This window comes from Scyliorhinus torazame, chromosome 1 (genome assembly GCF_047496885.1).
Source record: "Scyliorhinus torazame isolate Kashiwa2021f chromosome 1, sScyTor2.1, whole genome shotgun sequence".
Classification (NCBI taxonomy): Eukaryota; Metazoa; Chordata; class Chondrichthyes; order Carcharhiniformes; family Scyliorhinidae; genus Scyliorhinus; species Scyliorhinus torazame.
In genome coordinates, this window is record NC_092707.1 from 141,030,701 (window position 1) to 141,051,762 (window position 21,062).

Sequence of the window (21,062 nt, forward strand, 5' to 3'; positions counted from 1 at the left end):
TACCCAAACCCCGCAGCGGTGTCTAGGTTATTTTCTGTTTCACCGCTTTGGGGCACTCCCCAAACGGTGGTTCATTGTCAGCGTTCCGAGCCATTGCCCGAGCACGTCACTCTTCCTTACGATCCGGATTCAGCACCACCGGCTATTTGCCTTCCCCTCCCTCGGGATAATTCCCATTCACAGTATGATAGGCTGCGACGGTGGAGGGCGTACATACCTAGCCACTTCACTCCCAATAGGGATTCCCGGTCGTACGAGAATTGCTTCAGCAGTGAACGATATGGCTGTTTGCTGGTAGAGGTGGACACAAATATAACATGTCTGTTTCCCACCTGTACGGACAGGAGGTGCCATATCACCCAGGCGTCTGGCCAATGCGTTTGTTATAACACCACTTGCGTTCCATTGAACGCTGGCCTCCAGCTCCTTTGTGGCTGGGCGAATGTCTCTCATATCACTGTTGGGAATAGGGCTTTCCGCATTGCTGGGCGGCCCGAATGGGCATTTCAAAATTGGATAAACTGGGCTACTGGGAGGTCCTTACGCAACCGATATGCTGATTGTGATGCTAGTCTCCACACGGAACAAGGATACTACTTTTTATTTAATGGTACGGCGACCAACGTTTTGTCACCCCCATTTCCCCGCCGAATTGCTATAGGGACTCTAGTCCCTACCACAGTCCCCTGCCCTTCGGCGTGGAACCTGCATAATCAGTTAGCACGCCGGGCAGTCTCTGCTGAATTTTGCGAGAACTGGAAAAAACCTCAGGTTCTTGCACCCAACCGGGGCCACTCAGCCGGGTGGGGCATTCTGAGCGTATTGACACTGGGAGGTGTGGGGGGTTCCTTGGCTGTTAGTGATCGGAATTATTTTATTTGCGGCCTTACCATCTTGGGAAATGAAACCTTGGGAGCCCTCGGGGCAATAACTAAGGAGTTGTCTCAGCTACGGTTGTTTGCAATGCAGAACCGGTATGCTCTTGACTATCTTCTGGCCCGTGAGGGTGGGGTATGCGCCATAGTACAGGGCAAGTGTATTATGGGGATTCAGGACTTGACCGCTAACATCACTAAATTTATGGATCGCATACGGGATCACTTGGACGGGATGCAGGATCCTGGCTCTTGGGGTAACTGGGGATTTGGAGGATGGAAGGACTGGTTGATAAATATGGCCATGTATCTAGTGGTAGCTATCGGCTGCATCTTTGTGGGCCTGGCCATCCTTAAATGTGTGATGGGTAGAATGCGGGGTGCACTAGATCAGATCACCGCCCCAATCACCGAGAAAAAAAATTTAACTGTTAAAATCCATGAGGGTGAAGCAGATGAAGGGGGGCTAAGACAGGAATTGGAAATGCAGCGACGGATCTTTTTAGATGAGGAACCGTAGCTATAGATTGGATAGTTCGGTTATCATGGAATGATAAAAGGAGGGAATGACGAATGTGATATAAAATAGTTACTTCAGAGATACTAGTTAATGTAATGTAGAAATAAGCCACTTTGATTCTTGCAGTTAGGGACAAAGGAATTTGAGACCGCATGGAAAAAGCAGGAAGAGGTGTGTCTATGAGAGTGATGCTGCATTGATAGGGGCCAGAGAAAGGGATTGGAAGTGAGCCAATCAGAATAGATTAAACAGGTCAGGAGGGACATAGGCTGACCTATGTCCGTCGAGTATGTGAAACTTGATACCATTTGAATTGATTTTGCAGAGATCCCTTTGTCTTTTAGTCAGTCGTTTTTCTGGGATGTAAGAGGCTGGATGTCTTTTACGTTTCTGTAAGATGATTAAGCTTGCAAGCTAAATAAATAACTTCTGTTTACGTGCGAATCCGTCTCAACTTTTATTGAGGCCAGACTGACAGAGAAAGAAATTTGGAGATCAACATCCTGACGACCTCCTCCGTGCCTCGCAATTGTGCCAGACAGGACACAATTGCCATCGGCTTGCGCGCTTTTGCTAAGCTCTTCTTATGGATTTCACTCATGTTCTCCCACCAAGTATGCCCTATACCTCTGGGACCTGAGTCGTCATTACTGCAGAAATCATCCCACATGGGCCATCCTTTGCCCTTGAGATATTTCCGAATCTCCTCTTCCCAAATGGGACACTGTCCCATTCTACTGCTGCTGGTCGCTGCGACCGCAAATTCTTCGGGATTCATGAGGCGTTGCATTGCCTGCATGGCCATCTCTCCTATCTGCTTGCTTTGGTCGAATTTGGAACAGGGGGCTAAGGTGGTGTCGTAGATGCGGGTACGGCTTGCGCTAATTTCCGAAAATACAGACTTCCGACAGTTTTGACACAACAAAAATCTATCAGTTTTACCTTATAACCCTGTTAGTTTCGCATGCATACACACACTTCCGAATTGTGAATTATTAATCAGAACCGTTTGAACACTTGTGGGTTTTTTTTGTTTCCAATTGGATTCTATTCAAATTTCTTGGGTTCTCCCAGAGTGGTTTTCCACTTCTAGATCGGGTCCCACCAGATTCGCCAATTTGTTGCTCTTATTAGCCTTAGTTTTATTAGCTCTAATTCTGTCACCTTTGCTCACGAGTCGCCAGGTATCTTTCTGATACCGCCACGTGGTTCAAGCTCTAGTTATGATTAATAAGACAGCACACCGCTTAGTAAGAGTAAAATCAACGGTCATTTATTTTATACAGCAATAAATACTTATACAATAATCCTACTTTCTAGACTACTACCTACCACTACTGGCCAATACTTAACTTTTGGGAATGGCCCACCAGGTCAGGGAAACGAATGGCTTATCAAATTGGGTCTGGCCTGCGGGATTCAAAGGCTGATGCTGGTCGATGGCTAGGAGTCGCTATCGGGTAGCGATCGCTGGAGTCGAAACGTACGGTTTCTGGTCGATGGTTCTTGCGAAGGTTGCGAGCAGGAGAAGAAGAGAGAGAAGGGTCGATCTGAACTTGGCCCCTGTCTTTATAGTTCCCAGGGGCTTCCCGCCTCTCGGGGCGGACCTTGACCCTGGTCCCAAGTGATTGGACTTGGTCCCAATCACTGGGTTCGATATGCTCCAATAATGGGGCGATTCCTTGATCGGGGGGTGGTCGTTCACCTTTCTTTGTCTCGGCCACTGCAGGCGCCGAGAGGTCTGGATCGGCTTTCAATTGCTAATTTGTTACAATTGTTCCCGGGGATAGCCGATTAAATTGCAGATGTCTGGGTTGATGTGCTGCTAATGGTCGCAGGTATCGATCTGGGCCGACTTCCCCAGAGCCGAATACACTGTTCTGTCTGCAGCTGTCTGTTTGTGCCTTGTTGGCTGCTTTTCCCATCAGCCTTTTCGGTTAGCCATTTTACATCAGGTTTTGGCCAAATTAATTAGGAATCAGCCATTTTAGGTGGCTACAGAGGTTTGGAGGGTTCTCGGGATACAAACTGAATGTAGGGAAAAGCGAGTTTTTCCTGGTGAATGAGCAGCAACAGCGGGTTAATTTAGGGGGGATGCCATTTACGGTAGCGAGGGATAGGTTTCGGTATTTGGGGGTTCAGATAGCGAGGGAATGGACAGGGCCCCATAAGTGGAACTTAACGAAGCTGGTGGAGGAGGCCAGGGAGGATCTTAAGAGGTGACATATATTGCACTTAACATTGGCGAGGGGGGGGGGAGTCAAGCGGTGAAAATGAATATTCTGCCGAGGTTCTTGTTTATCTTTCAGGCTCTCCAGATCTTTATAGCAAAGGCCTTCTTTCTGAAAGTGGACACTATAATTTCTGACTTTGTAGGGCAGGGAAGGTGCCGAGGGTGTGGAGGACCCTGTTACAGAGGCAGAGGCAGCAGGGGGGGGTTGGCGTTGCCAAACTTGCTTCATTATTATTGGGCGGCGAATGTGGACAAGGTGCGTCGATGATGGGAAGGAGAAGGGATAGAGTGGGTTAGGATGGGGAGGAATCTTGTAAGGGGTATGGTTTGAGGGCTATGGTGACGGCAGCATTGCCAATGGCTCTGAGTAGGTATTCAGGGAGCCTGGTGGTGCAGTCCATGGTGAAGATATGGGGCTGGATTCTCTGCCCCGCCGCGCCACATTTCTGCCTCGACCCGCTGGTGGGATTCTCCGTTACGCTGGCCGGTCAATGGGGTTTCCCATTTTGGGCAGCCCCACGCCATCGGGAAACCCCTGGGTGCCTGCAAAACGGAGAATCCCGCCAGTGGAGAATCCCGCCCAGGGAATCAGTTGAGGAGGCATTTTAGGGTGGAAAGGATGTCGGTGCGAATGCCGCTGTGCAAAAATCATGGGTTTGAGCCGGGGGGGGGGGGGAGGTGGATAGTGTATACAGGAGGTGGAGGGAAGTGGAGCTGGTCAAGGTGAGGGATCTGTATTTGGAGAAAGGGTCCGCCAGCCTGGAGGAGCTCAGGGAGAGGGTGGAGCTGCCGAGGGGGAGTGAGTTCAGGTATCTTCAGGTTAGGGACTTTGCGCGAAAGATATGGAGGGGGTTCCCTCGGTTCCCAGGATACGTTCGCAGCTTGCGGATGTGGAAGGGGGTGGAAGAATTGGGGATATTTACAAGTGGCTGGGGGAGCAGGGAGGCGAGCGAGTGGTGAAGATCAACGAGAAATGGGAAGCAGAGTTGGTAGGGGGGATCAATTGGGGAATATGGAGTGAACCATTGTGTAGGGTAAACGGGACCTCCTCTTGTGCAAGGATGAACCTGATACAGTTTAAGGTGGTGCACAGGGTGCATATGACTCGGGCGAGAATGAGTGGGTTCTTTCAGGGGGTCGCAGATGAGTGTGAGAGGTGTGGGCAGGGGCCAGCGAATCACGCGCACATGTTTTGGGTTACAAAAAATTGGGAAGTTTCTGGGCGGGAGTGTTCATGGTCTTAGCCAGGATAGTGAGGAGGAGGTGGACCCGAATCAGTTGGTGGTGATATTTGGGGTTTCAGAGAAGCGGGAGCTCATGGAGAGGAGGAAGGCCAATGTTGTGGCCTTTGCCTCTCTGATTGCACGGCGGCAAATTTTGCTGGAGTGGCGGTCGGCATCGACACCGGCGGTAGCCGACTTGGTTGGGTGACCTGTACGACTTCCTGCGGTTAGAGAAGATAAAGTTTGAGTTAAGGGGCTCAGCAGTGGCGTTTGTGAAAAGGCAGGGGATGTTCGTGACCGTATTTGAGGAACTGTTTGTTGTGGTCGGGTGGGGGGAGGGGGGGGGGGGATGAAAAGGAGAAAAATCTGTATGGACTGTATATTTTATTGTTGGGAAGTATGTTTCCTGGGGTGTTTATTTGCTGTAATCTGTTCTGATACATGTTGGTAATAAAATATATATTTTTTAAAAGAAGAAAGGTTAGGCCTATACCCCTGTGAGTTTTGAAGAATGGGAGGTGATCTGAGTGAAACATGGAAGATCCTGAGGGGGCTTGGTCGGGTGGATGCCCGAAGGGTGTTTCCTCTTGTGGAGGAAACTAGAACTCAGTGACACAGTTTAAGAATAAGAGGTCTCCCTTTTAAGACGGAGATGAGGAGAAATGTTTTTTTCTCATTTGGTTGTTAGTCTGTGGAAGTCACTTCCCCAGAAAGCAGTGGAGGCTGACTTATTGAATTTATTCAACACTGACGCCGATTTTGATAGACAAGGGAGTCAAATGTTATGGGAGGCAGGCAGGAAAGTGGAGTTGAGATCACAAATAGAGGGCGGAAAGGTGGTGCAGTGGTTAGCACTGCTGCCTTGGGCGCTGAGGACCCGGGGTCGATCCCGGCTCTGGGTCACTGTCCATGTGGAGTTTGCTCATTCTCCCCGTGTTTGCGTGGGTTTCATCCCCAGAACTCAAAGATGTGCAGATTAAGTGGATTGGTCATGCTAAATTGCCCCTTAATTGGAAAAGAAAATTGGGTACTCTAACTTTATTAAACAAAAGTGATCACAGATAGATCAGCCATGATCTTATAGAATGGATTGAGGAGCTGAATGGCCTATTCCTGCTCATAAGTCCAATGCTCCTCTGTCTGCATCACCCTGCATTCCCATTCAAGCAGCCCACATGTCCCTGTGGCTCTCTTACCCATGTCTCATTCACCACCCCAAAATAAACATGTTGTCCTTCTCTCCTTCCCATACAAACCGTTGTGAATACTCACATCTCCCTGCTTTCTCTCCTTGCAGGAGATGGCAGCACACAAATTAGCGAAAGGCAGAGACCCTGGCAGAGGGGAGAGGAGGCTGTGGCCTTCCAACGACTCTGGTGGCTATTGGCAATACAAGCCCACTAGCTGTACTCAAAAGGCCTTGTTCTAGGTGGCTGCAGATGTTAATCACCTGCCAACGCCTGTGTCTCCGGAGGCACTAGTGCTCAGACATGTAGAGCGCGGTCCTCTGCTTGTAAGACCTTGGGTCGGCGATCTCCCCTCCGTCCAGCTGAATCCTTGCCGGTCCTCTCTGTCCTGTGCAGCAGCATGCAGCTGACAAAGCAGCAGGTGCTGTTGCTGCTACTGCTGGAGCGGTTGGTAGAGGTGGTCTTGCCCCGAGCAGAGGTAATAGATGAAGCTCCAAGAGCTGCTCCAGACATTGTTGAAGACTGGGAGCAGGGAAGTAGCTGAAGGTGGGTGAGGTGATAGGTAGACAAATGCCATCCGCCTGTCAAGCTGTGAAAGCATTCTCAAAGAGAGGAAGCCCCTTAAACAGCAGCCTCTCACCTGACCATGGCTGGAACTCTCCAGGGTAACTGATCAAAGCATTCCCAGCTTGCCAGTTCCATAAAGAGACTCATCCCACTGTGCACTTGTCTTGGTAACCCTGACGAGGTGCTGACAAGTGACTCGTCAATTCCAGGGGATTTATCTCCCACTTGCCCACAAGTTCATTGATACATAGAGCAGGAGGAGGTCATTCGGCGATTTGAGTCTGCTCCGCCGTTCATTATGATCATGGCTGATCTGCTATCTCAATACCAAACTTCGGCATTGTCACAACACCCTTTGACACCTAGAAATCTATTTCCTTTTTAAATATGTTAAGAATTGGGGAAAATTAAGATTAAAAAAGGAAACTGAAACAAAACAAAATAAAAAGGGAAATTGATAAGGGAAGTTGTCTGAAGGAGGTTTTGATGTGTGAATTAGCATACTAGTGAGAAAAACAAGTGTTTACCTATGTAAAGTAATGGGATGTAGAAGAGGCAATTTCAAAGGGAGAGATAAAGGAATTGGCACTTACATGCTAAAAGCTGGGTCCACGGGGTGAGTAACATCAAAGGGAACGAATAATATATCCCTAGCATAATAACTGGAGAAAAGAACACAGTAGCAGCAGCTACCATCACAGCCCCACCCAGCTGCAGAGAAGTCTCCCCTGAAAACAAGTTTTTGCTGAAAAGGCAGCCGGTTAAAATTCAACACTCGAACCGAGAAGATTACGCCTTCACTGTTTTCCCAAACATGGACAAATAACCTATGCGTGGTAATTATCTGCTGCATTTAGCTCAGAGACTTATAATATTGGATATTTTTTGGGAACAAGGGACATCTCACGAGGTCAGGAAAAGTAGATAGTTGAGAACAAGGGATAACTTCATGCAATACTGTGTGTGTACAGCCATCAGTGTAATTAAGTGTACTGTTGTCGTGTATTATAGTCCTTCTCATCTCGTTTTTTAAAAGTTATTAAATATTCTTTATTAATTGAACACAAAACAACTGGATATTCTTCCCTGGTTTGCATATCTTGTCTCACAGTATACCAAATTGAAAATATACACCACTTAGAATCGGTAATTACCCCCCTGGTTTATGGGATACCCTCGCATTTAACATCAGTGATTTGGCCTCCACACACTCTTGTGGTAGAGAATTCCACAGGCCCACCACCCTCTGAGTGCTGAAGTTTCTCCTCATCTCAGTCCTAAATGGTTTACTCATGTCCTGAGACTGTGACCCATTGGCCAAGACGCCTCAGCCCTGTCAGACTTTTATACATTTAAATTAGATCCCCTCTCATTCTTCTAAATTCCACTGCATACAGGTCCAGTTACCCCAATCTCTCATACGACAATCCTACCACCTCAGGGATCATTCTGGAGAAACTTCATTGCACTCCCTCTATGGCAAGTATATCCTTTCTTAGATAAGGAGACCAGAGCTGCACATCATGGGCGTCATTCTCCGCCGGCGGGAGTCTCCGTTCTGCCGGCGCTCGGGGGTTTCCCGACGGCGTGGGGGTGCCCCACAATGGGAAACCCCATTGACCGGCCGGTGTTACGGAGACTCCCGCCGGCCGGTCGGCGCAGAAATGTGGCGGGGCGGGTAGGAGAATTTCGCCCCATATTTCAAGTGTGTTCTCACCAAGGCCGTTTACAGCTGCAGCAAAACATTCTTGTTCCTGTACTCAAGTCCTCTTGCAATGAAGGCCAACATACCATTTACCTTCCTAATTGCTGGCTGCACCTGCATGCTTGTTTTCTGTAACTGGTGCATTTAGACATTAGGGTCCCTTTGTACACTGACATTTCCCAATCTATCATCATTTAAATAATACTCTGCTATTCTGTTTCTCCATCTCAAGTGGATAACTTTGCAATTAACCATGTTATACTGCGTCTGCCATGTATTTACCAACTCACTTAACTTGTCCAAATCACCTTGAAGCCTCTTATCATCCTCCTCACCACACACATTCCCAAATTTGAAAATATTACTTTTGGTTCCCTCATCCAAATCACTGATGTACATTGTGAATACTTGGGGCCCAAGCACTGATCCCTGTGGGACCCCACTAGTCACTGCCTGCCACTTTGAAAAAGACCCATTTATTCCTAATCTTTGTTTCCTGTCTGCTAATCAATTCTTAATCCATGCCAATATATTACCAATTACGTGCGTTTTAATCTCGCACACTAATCTCTGGCATGGGACTCTAAATATACCATAATCGGCTGGTTCACCATTATCTATTCTGTTAGTTATGTCCTCACAGAACTCCGGTAGGTTTGTCAAGCATGATTTCTCTTTCATAATTCCATGTTGACTTTGTCTAATCCTGTTGGCATTTTCCAAGTGTCCTGTTATTGTATCCTTTATACTCTAGCATTTTCCCTACTACTGATGTTAGGCTAACCAGTCTGTCATTCTGTTTTCTCCCTCCCTCCTTTTTTAAATGATGGGGTTACATTTAACACCCTCCAATCTACCGGGACTGTTCCAGAATCTACAGAATTTTGGAATATAACAACCAATGCATCTAATTTTTTCATGGCCACCACCTTTAGTACCCTGGGATGTGGATTATCAGGTCCTGGGGATTTATCAGCTTTTAGTCCCATTAATTTCTCCAGCACAATTTCTTTATGATGTGGAGATGCCGGTGTTGGGTTGGAGTGGGCACAGTAAGAAGTCTTACAACACCAGGTTAAAGTCCATCAGGTTTGTTTCCAATCACTAGCTTTCGGAATGCAGCTCCTTCCTCAGGTGAGTGCCTGACTTGGAAATATGTATCACTGCTCCTTCACTGTCGCTGGGTCCAAATCCTGAGACTCAGCTGCGGTAGGAGCTGTGCTCCGAAAGCTAGTGATTCGAAACAAACCTGTTGGACTTTAACTTGGTGTTGTAAGACACCTTACTATTTCTTTAGGAATACTAATTTCCTTCAATTCTTTTTCCTCATTAGACTCCTGGTTCCTTAGCTTTTCTAGGAAGTTATTTGTGTCTTCTGCTGTGAAGACAGAACTGGAGTAATTGTTTAATTGCGCTGTCATTTCCTCGATCTCTATTAAAAAATGTTCTGTTTTAGGCAGTAAGGGGCCTATCTTTATTAATCTTCTCATTTTTATATATTTATAGAAGCTTTTACAGTCTGCTTTTATGTTCCTTGCAAGTTTACTCTTATACTCTATTTTCCCCTCATAATCAATCTCTTTAACCTCCTTTGATGAATTCTGAACTGCTTTCTACTTTTTCTAGCAACTTTATATGACTCCTCTTTGGAACTGATACTCGCCTTAATTTTGTTTGATAGCCATTGTTGGGCTGCTTTTCCTGTCATATTTTTGCACAGAATGGAATGTATAACTGTTGTAATGCATAGATACATTCCTTAAATATTAGCCATTGCCTATTCACCTTCCTGCCTTTTAATGAAGCTCCGCAATCTATCTAAGCAAACATCCATCTCATACCTTTGTAGTTTCCTTTGTTTAGATTTAGGACCCGAGTTTCAGATTGGACTACCTCACTTTCCAGTTTAACGAAGAATACTCTCACTATTCCCTAAAAGACCTGACACAACAAGATTATCGATTAACCCCTTCTCATTCCGTAATATGAAATCGAGGATAGCATGTTCCCTAGTTGGTTCCTTGACATACTGGTCTAAAGAAAACATCTTTCACACACATTGATCTGCCACAGTATTGTTGCTAATTTGATTTGCCCAAATCTATATGAAGGTTAAAGTCATCCAGGATTATTGTGATGTGGAGATGCCGGTGTTGGACTGGGGTGAGCACAGTAAGAAGTCTTACAACACCAGGTTAAAGTCCAACAGGTTTGTTTCAAATCACTAGCTTTCGGAGCACTGTTCCCTCCTCAGGTGAATGAAGGGGCAGGATTCTCCACTACCCAGCGGGGCGGGGGGTCCCGGCGCCGAGGAGTGGCATGAACCACTCCGGCGTCGAGCCACCCCAAAGTTGCGGAATTCCCTGCACCTTCAGGGGTTAGGCCGGCCCCGGAGTGGTTTGCGCCGCGCCGGCCGGCGGGGAAGGGGCTTGGCACCACGCCAACCGGCGCCAAAGGGCCTCCGCCGGCCGGCATGAGTTGGCGCATGCACCGGAGCGCCAGCGTGTGCTGGCGTCATCCCAGCACATGCGCAGGAGGGGTTCATTTCCGCGTCGGCCATCGCGGAGGCCCACAGCGGCCGACGCGGAACAATAGAGTGCCCCCACGGCACAGGCGTCAGGTGTCAGAATGTAGAAATGTATCTAAACCTGAATCCCCAGCTTTTGAAGTTTAGTATGGGGTGAAACTGCATGCATGAAATTCAGTCAACCAATTCAAGTGAAAATGATTGCAGATTAATACATTTAATGACCTATAAATTAACCACTTGACCTTTGCGTTATTTTTGTGGGCCGCAAACAATGGTAAATTAGCAGAGACAGATCTGCGGTTGGATGAAGTGCAAAATTCTCTTGAAGCCTTCTTTGCATTCAGGGAAAACTAATTTCATGCTTGGTGAATAGATGGTGCTGGGGCAGAATTTGGCAGAAGTACTAGCGGCATTTTTACAAAATCACAGAATCGATTGGGGATTAGGGGGCACATGGGTTAATACCACTGACCTCCCACTCGGGACCTGTCTCCTGGCCCTAGTGGGTTGACACAGTTTCAAACCCAGTTCTGGATGGATGCAGAAAGGCAGCACAAACACTGCCCATAAATCGGCAGCTTCATTCAGAAAAGGTTGAGGCTGAGGGAATGGAAGAAACCACAGGAGAACAATAGGGGAATTCTTCGGAGATTGATGTTCATTCTTGAGTAGAGCAAAAAGAATATCTCCTCTCACATGTTCATAACATACAGAAGATAATCAAAAAGGACAAATGGGATGCCAGCCTTTTGTAGACTAGGGTATAAAGGGGTTGAAGTTGTCCTTCAGCTTGAAAAAGCCCTGTTTGGGCCACATGTGTGATGGACCTCTATGCTCTCTTGCGGGTGGGTTGGAGGGCAGAGGGGCTCATAAAATGCAGCGTGTGGTCTGCCCATCACTTCCTGCCCGCCCTGACCTGTTCCCAATTTTATGGGAGATGATGCAAATGTTGGGTCCTATTGAGGTCCATAAGTGGCCAGGTAATGGTCACTTAGTTGCCTCATCTCACTCTTTATTGCTAAAGCAGGGGGAGCCCAGGCAGCTTTAGCTGTGTGGACAGGTGTTGGGGCATTTGACCTGTGGGGGCTGCCTTAGCCCATCAAAGACACCCGTCCCTTCCCCACCCACCCCAAGGTCATACCTTCCATTAAAGCTTCCCCCCCGCCCCCCCCCAGCCTCTCAAACCCCATTTTCCTCACCCTCCTCAGTGGGGCCTGTCAGCTACCCTCTGCCAGTAGCCTGAACTTACCTTCAGTACAGCCTCTATAACCTCTTTCTTTGGGGGATGAGACTCAGTGGTTAGCACTGTTGCTTCACAGCGCCAGGTTCGCAGGTTCGATTCCCTGCTTGGGTCACTGTCTGTGCGGAGTCTACACGTTTTCCCTGTGTCTGCATGGGTTCCCTGCGGGTGCTCATGTTTCCTCCCAGAAGTGCCAAAAGACGTGCTGTTAGGTATTTTGGACATTCTGAATTCTCCCTCTGTGCACGCGAACATTCGCCGGAATGTGGCAACTTGGCGCTTTTCACAATAACTTCATTGCAGTGTTAATATAAGCCTACTTGTGACAATAAAGACTATTATTATAGTCACAGCAGTAGCCACTGCTCGAACCTGGCCATGGAGTTTCCTCCCCAGGTGAGGAAGGAGTCTTGCCTTTAGCCAATTGATGCAGGGCAGTTGGTATCAGAGGGGAATTCTTCTCTGCCGACTCTTTGTGCAGAATTTTCCACTCTGTACACAGAGTGCTGTCTGGTGAAATCTGGCATGCAGCTCTCCACCTGCAGTCAGACTTTCTCTCCAGATAAACCAGAACTTTGTGCACAAAAAAACTGGAGGTGTGGCCCATGCCATCACGATGACGAGGTAGGGCCTTAAAGGGAGGGCGCTTACAAAGATGAATCCCTCCCCATGTATACGGGACCCCCCCCCTCCCAAGAAGCAATGGGGCAACCCACCCCCACATAAGAGATCCCCCCTCCCCAAAAGGAGCTTCCACAGGGAACATCCCTGTCCCTGCACCCTGGCACTGCCACCCCGGCAGTGCCATGGGACAGTGCCAGGGCATTTGCCATGAATATCCTGTTCCCCCCTCCCCCCAAGGGAGTACACGTACCTGTGCACTTCTGACAGGTTCCCCTCGACTGCGGAGGGTGAGGAAAATGGGGTTTGAGAGGCCGGGGGTGGAGGGGGGGGGGGGGGAGCTTTAATGGAAGGCATGACCTTGGGGTGGGTGGGGGAGGGGAAGGGTGTCTTTGATGGGCCAAGGCAGCTTTGTGGGAAGCAGTTGTAAACCTCACCGATGTGATGTCATGTCGGATAGGGGGGAATTCTAAAGGTGTGGGGTATGACATGGCGTGGAAGCCGGCTAAGCATATTAAAATGTATTAAAATGTATGGAGATTAGGTTCCCACCCATCGTCATAAACCTGTCACGGGGTGGAGAAAATGCGAAAATGAGATCTCGCCATGAGATTCTGGTTTACGGCTCTTGCGATATTTTGCGGCCCCGTCGCCGTTTGCTCTCAGGGCGAACCTGGTGCAAAATCACAGCATTTGGGTAGTGGGGCATGATAACTTGCCATCCCAAAAAATTGTGGATGGTGTTCTCCGTGCCAGCTGCGTTTTCCGGTGGGGCGTTATCCCGCCGGCAGCGGGATTTTCCACCCCCGCCTCCAGCCAATGGGGTTTTGCATTGAGGCCACCTCACTTTGTCGGGAAATCCACCGGTGTGGGTGCACTGCTGGCGGACCGGAGGATCCCGCAGACGGAGAATTTTGCTGCCTATCTCTGGAGTCCTGTCAGCACTTTTGCACTCCACAGCTTAGGAAGAATATGTTGGCCTTAGAGGAAGTGCAACACCAGAATTTTATTTTTACCCATTCAAGAAATGTGAGTTTTGCTGGCTACGTCAGCATTTATTGTCCATCCCTAAATGCCTCTTGAGAAAGTGATGGTGAGCCGGCTTCTTGAACCACTGCAATGTGGTGTAGGTACACCCACTGTGCTGTTAGGGAGGGAGTTCCAGGATTTTGACCCAGTGACTGTGAAGGAATGGCGATACAGTTCAAACCAGGATGGTGTGTGACTTGGAGGGAAACGTGTAGGTGGTGGAGTTCCCATGTATCTGCTGCCCTTGTCCTTCCAGGTGTCAGTTGTCATGGGATTGGAAGGTACCATCTAAGAAGCCTTGAGGGGTTCCTGTAGTGCATCTGTGCTTGTTGCAGATGGTACACACGGCTGCTCCTGTGCGTCAGTGGTGGAGGGAGTGAATATCTGTGGAATGGGTGCCAATCAAGTGGGCTACTTTGTTCTGGATGGCGTCAAGCTTCTTGGTCAATGTTGGACGATGACATCCTGACTGCAATGGTTAAATTACAAAGCAAGATTACACACATTAGGATTGTGTTACTGGAATCTGGTGGGGTAACATGTGCTATAATTGCTGCTTTCAGGGTTAAAAAAAAAAAAATTGAAGTGCTCAATTCTTTTTTTCCCAATTAAGCGGCAATTCACCGACCCTGCTCATCTTTGGGTGTGAGGGTAGGACCCACGCAGGCACAGGAAGAATGTGCAAATCCACACGGACAGTGACCCGGGGCGGGGATCGAACCCGGGTCCTCGGCACTGCGAGGCAGCAGTGCTAACCACTACGCCACCGTGCCGCATTTCGGACTAACTGAAATATCCAACAAAGCCCCTATCTGCAACAACCACAGGGTTACGCCGGTGACTATGGACGCCACCTTTAAAAGGTGGAGACAGGACGGGAGGGACGCTGACAGTTAGGGACTTTTACACCAACAACAGGCTATCAACGCTCGAGGAACTGACAGGAAGATTCCAGCTAACAGTGGGCAACGAACATAGGGACCTACAGCTCAAAAGCCCAAAGCTGCAGACTGGCTGTCCGACCTGTCGGAATATCTCCAAATGGAGAAAATCTAATTTGCCATCCGTGGGTCGGAAGAAGGCTTCCATAAAACGTGGGAGCCATTCAGTCCATTGTTCCAAGACCAGTTTGAAGCCAACAACTAGGAAGCCAAAGATCAAGAGAAGGTAGGCACGGCATAGAAGGGAAGAAAGAGGGGGGGGGGTTGGGGAAACAAGGAACTCACCCAAACCCAACAGGAGAGCCAGGGGACACAAAAGAGGGGAGGGCGGGGGTAACAACAACAGGAACCAGGGGGGAGAAAAGCGAGGGAAAAACCGGCGGAGAGCAAAAGGCAGGGGACCACAATCGCCGTGGCAAACACAGTGAGGAAAGGATAAAAGGGAAGGGGAAGCCGTGATATATCCATGTAAATAGTTAAAACCAATCTCGATGTAAATACTTCTAACATTACTCCCTATGTACTCTCTTGCATAATTCTCACTGTTTTGTTCGTATTTATATTGGTTTTGTGCACCAAAAAATCCAATAAAAACTTTTTAGAAAATGACAGAGTTTACCAAATACATCATGAATATAATGATTTATCCATAGTCAAAGTCATCTGTAGTTTAAGGGTACTCATTGTAAAGACCCATTAATAATAATAATAATAATAATAATAATCTCTATTAGTGTCATAAGTAAGCTCACATTAACACTGCAATGAAGTTACTGTGAAAAGCCCCTCGTTACCAAACTCCGGTGTCTGTTCGGGTACACTTAGGGAGAATTCAGAATGTCCAAATTACCCTTTTGGGGACATTTATTTTATAATGTTTTGGCTTTCCATTGCATCTTGGCAATTTTGATGCTATTTGTTGCACTATTCAAACATTTACCTCTTCTTGCTGAAAGTTAAGCCTGATGTCTAATACTTTGCAATGAATATTCACTATTTTACTATCACGTTAATCAATTCTTGGAGTATGTTTGTCAATTTTGATTGACAGACTGTGTCACAGAGCCCTGACTTACGATGACAAATCAAATTTTTGTTTAAATTGCTACATTTCATGCGCTGAACCCTCTCCAATAATTTTTTTTAATTGCTGGATTATAGCAAATTTTGGTCTTTGAATAGGTGGGACACGATTCTCTGTTCGGGAGATTAAGTTCTCCTGCTGGAGTATTCTTACTGCTGGAGCGAGAAGTGGCACCTAAGAGCGATTCATTCTCCTTCTCCATGCAAATGTATGCTCGGCTGGGAGTTTGCAGAATTCAGCCAGAATTCCGGTATCGGACCGCCATTTTGAGAGGGTGGCCTGATACCAAGGATTGGCAGTGCAACCCCCCCCCCGCCCCCCGCTCCTGCACAACACAAATCCTGCTCCCCTCCCCAGACAAGTAGAGGCATACTCCCCCCCCCCCCCCCCCCCCCCACCATCATGAGAATAGCGGATCATTCTCCTACAGCATGCATGCGTGAGAGTGACCCGACCCCCCCGGACTCCACATCAGACCACCCCATCAGAGTCCCCAACAGAGACCCCCAACAGAGACCCCCAACAGAGAGCCCCCCATCAGAGCTCTCCCAACAGAGACCCCTGCCTGAAAGCTGATGCAGTAATCACTGCATTTTCACTTCTCCTTTCCTAACATCTGCTGTGTCAGACAAAAGTGTTCAACGTGGCTGCTGGTACAAATGTCAGAGGCTTCCTGGAAAGCCCAGTATACTTCAAAGGGCTTGGAACAATAATCGTTATTATTGTCGCTAGTAGGCTTACATTAACACTGCAATGAAGTTACTGTGAAAAGTCCCTCGTCACCACATTCCGGCACCTGTTTGGGTACACAGAAGGAGAATTCAGAATTTCCAATTCATCTAACAGCACATCTTTCGGGACTTGGAGGAAACCGGACCACCCGGAGGAAACGCACACAGACACGGGGAGAACGTGCAGACTCCGCACAGTGACCCAAGCCAGGAATCGAACCCGGGTCCCTGGCGCGAGGAAGCAACAGTGCTCACGACATTTGAAATGCAAATCTTAGGAGCAGTACCGTGGCGCAGTGGTTAGCAGTGCTGCCTCACGCCACCGAGGACCCGGGTTCGATTCCGGCCCCGGGTCACTGTCCATGTGGAGTTTGCACATTGGATTGGATTGGATTGGATTTGTTTATTGTCACGTGTACCGAGTACAGTGAAAAGTATTTTTCTGCGAGCAGCTCAACAGATCATTAAGTACATGAGAAGAAAAGGGAATAAAAGAAAATACATAATAGGGCAACACAACATATACAATGTAATTACATAAGCACTGGCATCGGATGAAGCATACAGGGTGTAGTGTTAATGAAATCAGTCCATAAGAGGGTCATTTAGGAGTCTGGTGACAGTGGGGAAGAAGCTGTTTTTGAGTCTGTTCGTGCGTGTTCTCAGACTTCTGTATCTCCTCCCCGATGGAAGAAGTTGGAAGAGTGAGTAAGCCGGGTGGGAGGGATCTTTGATTATACTGCCCGCTTTCCCCAGGCAGCGGGAGGTGTAGATGGAGTCAATGGATGGGAGGCAGGTTCGTGTGATGGACTGGGCGGTGTTCACGACTCTCTGAAGTTTCTTGCGGACCTGGGCCGAGCAGTTGCCATACCAGGCTGTGATGCAGCCTGATAGGATGCTTTCTATGGTGCATCTGTAAAAGTTGGTAAGAGTCAATGTGGACATGCCGAATTTCCTTAGTTTCCTGAGGAAGTATAGGCGCTGTTGTGCTTTCTTGGTGGTAGTGTTGACGTGGGTGGACCAGGACAGATTTTTGGAGATGTTCTGCCCGTGTCTGCGTTGGTCTCACCCCCACAACCCAAAAAGAGGTGCAGTATAGGTAAATTGGCCACTCTAAATTGCCACTTAATTGGAAAAAAATAATTGGGTACTCTAAATTTATTTAAAAAAAGAAATGCAAATCTTCCATTCAATTTCAGACAGCTGTACATTGCATTAGCCAGTGATTGACAGTTTTGTTACTCCAGAGACAGCTGGTTGGCGGATTGTTGACCTATCTTTCACTTCATGCTTGAATTCATCTCCATTGCCCTTCTTTGATACTAACCACAGTGTTCATAAACACTCTTGCTATGATTGACAGCCGCTCACCAAATCAAAAGCAGCTAAGTGCTTTGACTTCCTCTTTTTCACAGTAGGAAGCACATAGGTGCTATTGAGGTTCTTTGTTGGCGGTCTCTGTTGGGGATCTGTTTGGGGGGGTCCAATGGGGGCTTTGATGGAGAGGTCTACGTTGGGCTTCTCTGTTGGGGGTCTGATGGGGGCTCTCTTGGGGGGTCTCTGTTCAGAGTATATTGGGATCTCTGTTGGGGGTCTCTGTTAGGGTCTGATGGGAAGTCTCTGTTGGGGATCTCTGTTGGAGTCTGATGGGAAGTCTCTGTTGGGGGTCTCTGTTGGGGGTCTGATGGGAAGTCTCTGTTAGGGGTCTCTGTTGGGCTTGGGTGGGGTCTATGTTGGGGGTCTCTGTTGTTGGTGTGATGGGGAGTCTCGGTGTGGTAGTATGTATTGGGGGTCATGTGGGACTGGAAGCCCTAATGTCATTGGCTGACAGATCCCGGGTCCTGGTTGGCCATTGACCTCTAGCTCCGCCCTGAAGACGGAGTATAAGAAGCCGGAGTCTTCCCCCGCAGGCCAGTTTACTATCGAGCTGCGGGGAAACAGACACGCTTAATAAAGCCTCATCGACTTCACTCTATTCGTCTCACGGAGTCTTTGTGCGCTACAATTTATTAAGCGTGCCTAAAAAGGACTATGGAGCTCAGGATCATTCCGGAATGCCTGAGGATCAGCCCCCACGCAGTGAACGCGGCAGCAGCCTTCAAGCACTGGCAGACTTGCTTCGAGACCTACCTCAGAATGACCACCGGCCGGGTCACAGAAGACCAAAAACTGCAGGTCCTGCACTCGAGGGTGAGCACGGAGATTTTCTCCCTCATCGAAGACGCGGAGGATTTCCAGACGGCGTTCGCAGCACTGAAAAGTCTCTATGTCCGCCCAGTTAACCAAATCTACGCTCGCTACCAGCTCGCGACGAGACGGCAAGCTCACGGAGAATCGATGGACGAATTCTACGCCGCGCTGCTGATTTTGGGACGAGCCTGCAGCTGCCCGTCGGTGAACGCAAACGAACACACGGACATGTTAATGCGCGATGCTTTTGTGGCAGGTATGCAATCCTCCCAAATCCGCCAAAGACTTCTAGAAAAAGAGTCGCTAGGACTCTCAGAGACACGGGCCCTAGCAGCCTCCCTAGACGTGGCCGCGCGTAATACCCGCGCCTACGGCCCCGACCGCGCGGCAGCCCATTGGGCCCCTTACGTACCCGTCGCGACAAACCCCCTACCCCCCCCGGACAACCCACAGACTTGCGCGGTCCAAACGCCGAGTCGCACCGGGGGCGCCCGCTGTTATTTCTGCGGCCAGGCGAAACACCCCCGACAGCGCTGCCCGGCCCGCGCAGCTATCTGCAAAAGCTGTGGGAAAAAGGGCCATTATGCGGTTGTGTGCCGGTCCCGCGAGGTCGCCGCTGTCCTGGGAGAACAGGGAGCACTGCAAGCCGTTTATGCCCAACCCCCCCAGCACGCCATGTACGACCCGCAGGCACAGCCGCTCTGGGTCCCGACCACCGCGGTCCCGGGAGAACAGGGAGCCCTGCACGCCGCTTACGCTCCCCAACCCCCCTCCCCGCAGCCCATGTATGACCCGCCGCCGGCGCTACCGCTTTGGGTCCCGGCCAACACTCTCCATGGAGTGGAGGGAGTTTTGCGCGTCCCTAACGCCCCCCTAACCCCCACCCCGCGCCCCACGCCTGACCCGCCGGCGCCACCTACTTGGGCCCCGACCACCGCTGTCCCCGGTGAGGGAGCTCCGCGCGGTCCTAGCGCTCGCGGTCCTAGCGCTCGCGGTCCTAGCGCTCCCAGCCCCCCCCAACGCACCATGTGCGACCCACAGACGCCGCCATTTTGGGTCCCGGCCACCACGAGGGGAGGAGGGGCGCCGCCATCTTGGACCGCCCCAGACCTGTACGTCGCGTGGGGGTGGCCATTTTGTCCACCCCCGCCGCCATCTTGTGACCCCCCAGCCACGTGCGATGTATGGGGGCGCCCATTTTGTCCATCCCCGACGCCATCTTGGACGGGCCCCACTCCACTACTACAACCACGTCTCGCTTCAATCACGCTCGATCAAGCTCGGCCCCGGACACTCCAGACGACGACGACAACGGTGCTAATAAACGGCCACGAGACGCCATGGCTAGTCGACTCCGGGAGCACGGGGAGCTTTATACACCCCGACACGGTAAGACGCTGTTCCTTGACCACCTATCCCAGCGCACAAAAGATTTCCCTAGCTGCAGGATCCTACTCTGTACAGATCCAGGGATTCTGCATAGTTACCCTAACGGTGCAGGGGAGGGAGTTCAAAAACTACAAACTAAACGTCCTTCCCCAACTCTGTGCCCCCACCTTGCTGGGATTAGATTTCCAATGCAATCTACAGAGCCTTACGTTCAAATTCGGCGGCCCAATACCCCCACTCACTATCTGCGGCCTCGCAACCCTCAAGGTGCAACCCCCATCCTTGTTTGCGAACCTCACCCCGGATTGCAAACCCGTCGCCACTAGGAGCAGACGGTACAGTGCCCAGGACCGGACCTTCATTCGGTCCGAAGTCCAGCGGCTACTAAAGGAGGGCATAATCCAGGCCAGCAATAGTCCCTGGAGAGCGCAGGTGGTAGTAGTGAAGACAGGGGAGAAACAAAGGATGGTCATTGACTATAGCCAGACCATCAACAGGTACACACAACTGGACGCGTACCCTCTCCCCCGCATATCCGACATGGTCAACCGGATTGCCCAATATAAAGTCTTCTCCACCGTGGACCTCAAGTCCGCCTACCATCAGCTCCCCATCCGCCCAAGTGACCGCAAGTACACAGCCTTCGAGGCAGACGGGCGATTATACCATTTCCTACGGGTCCCTTTTGGCGTCACAAACGGGGTCTCGGTCTTCCAACGGGAGATGGACCGAATGGTTGATCAACATGGGTTGCGGGCCACGTTCCCGTATCTCGACAATGTAACCATCTGCGGCCACGATCAGCAGGACCACGACGCCAACCTCCAAAAATTCCTCCAGACCGCCAAAGCCTTGAACCTCACGTACAACGAGGACAAGTGCGTTTTTAGCACCGATCGGCTAGCCATTCTGGGCTACATAGTGCACAATGGGATAATAGGCCCCGACCCCAAACGTATACGCGCACTCATGGAATTTCCCCTCCCGCACTGCCCAA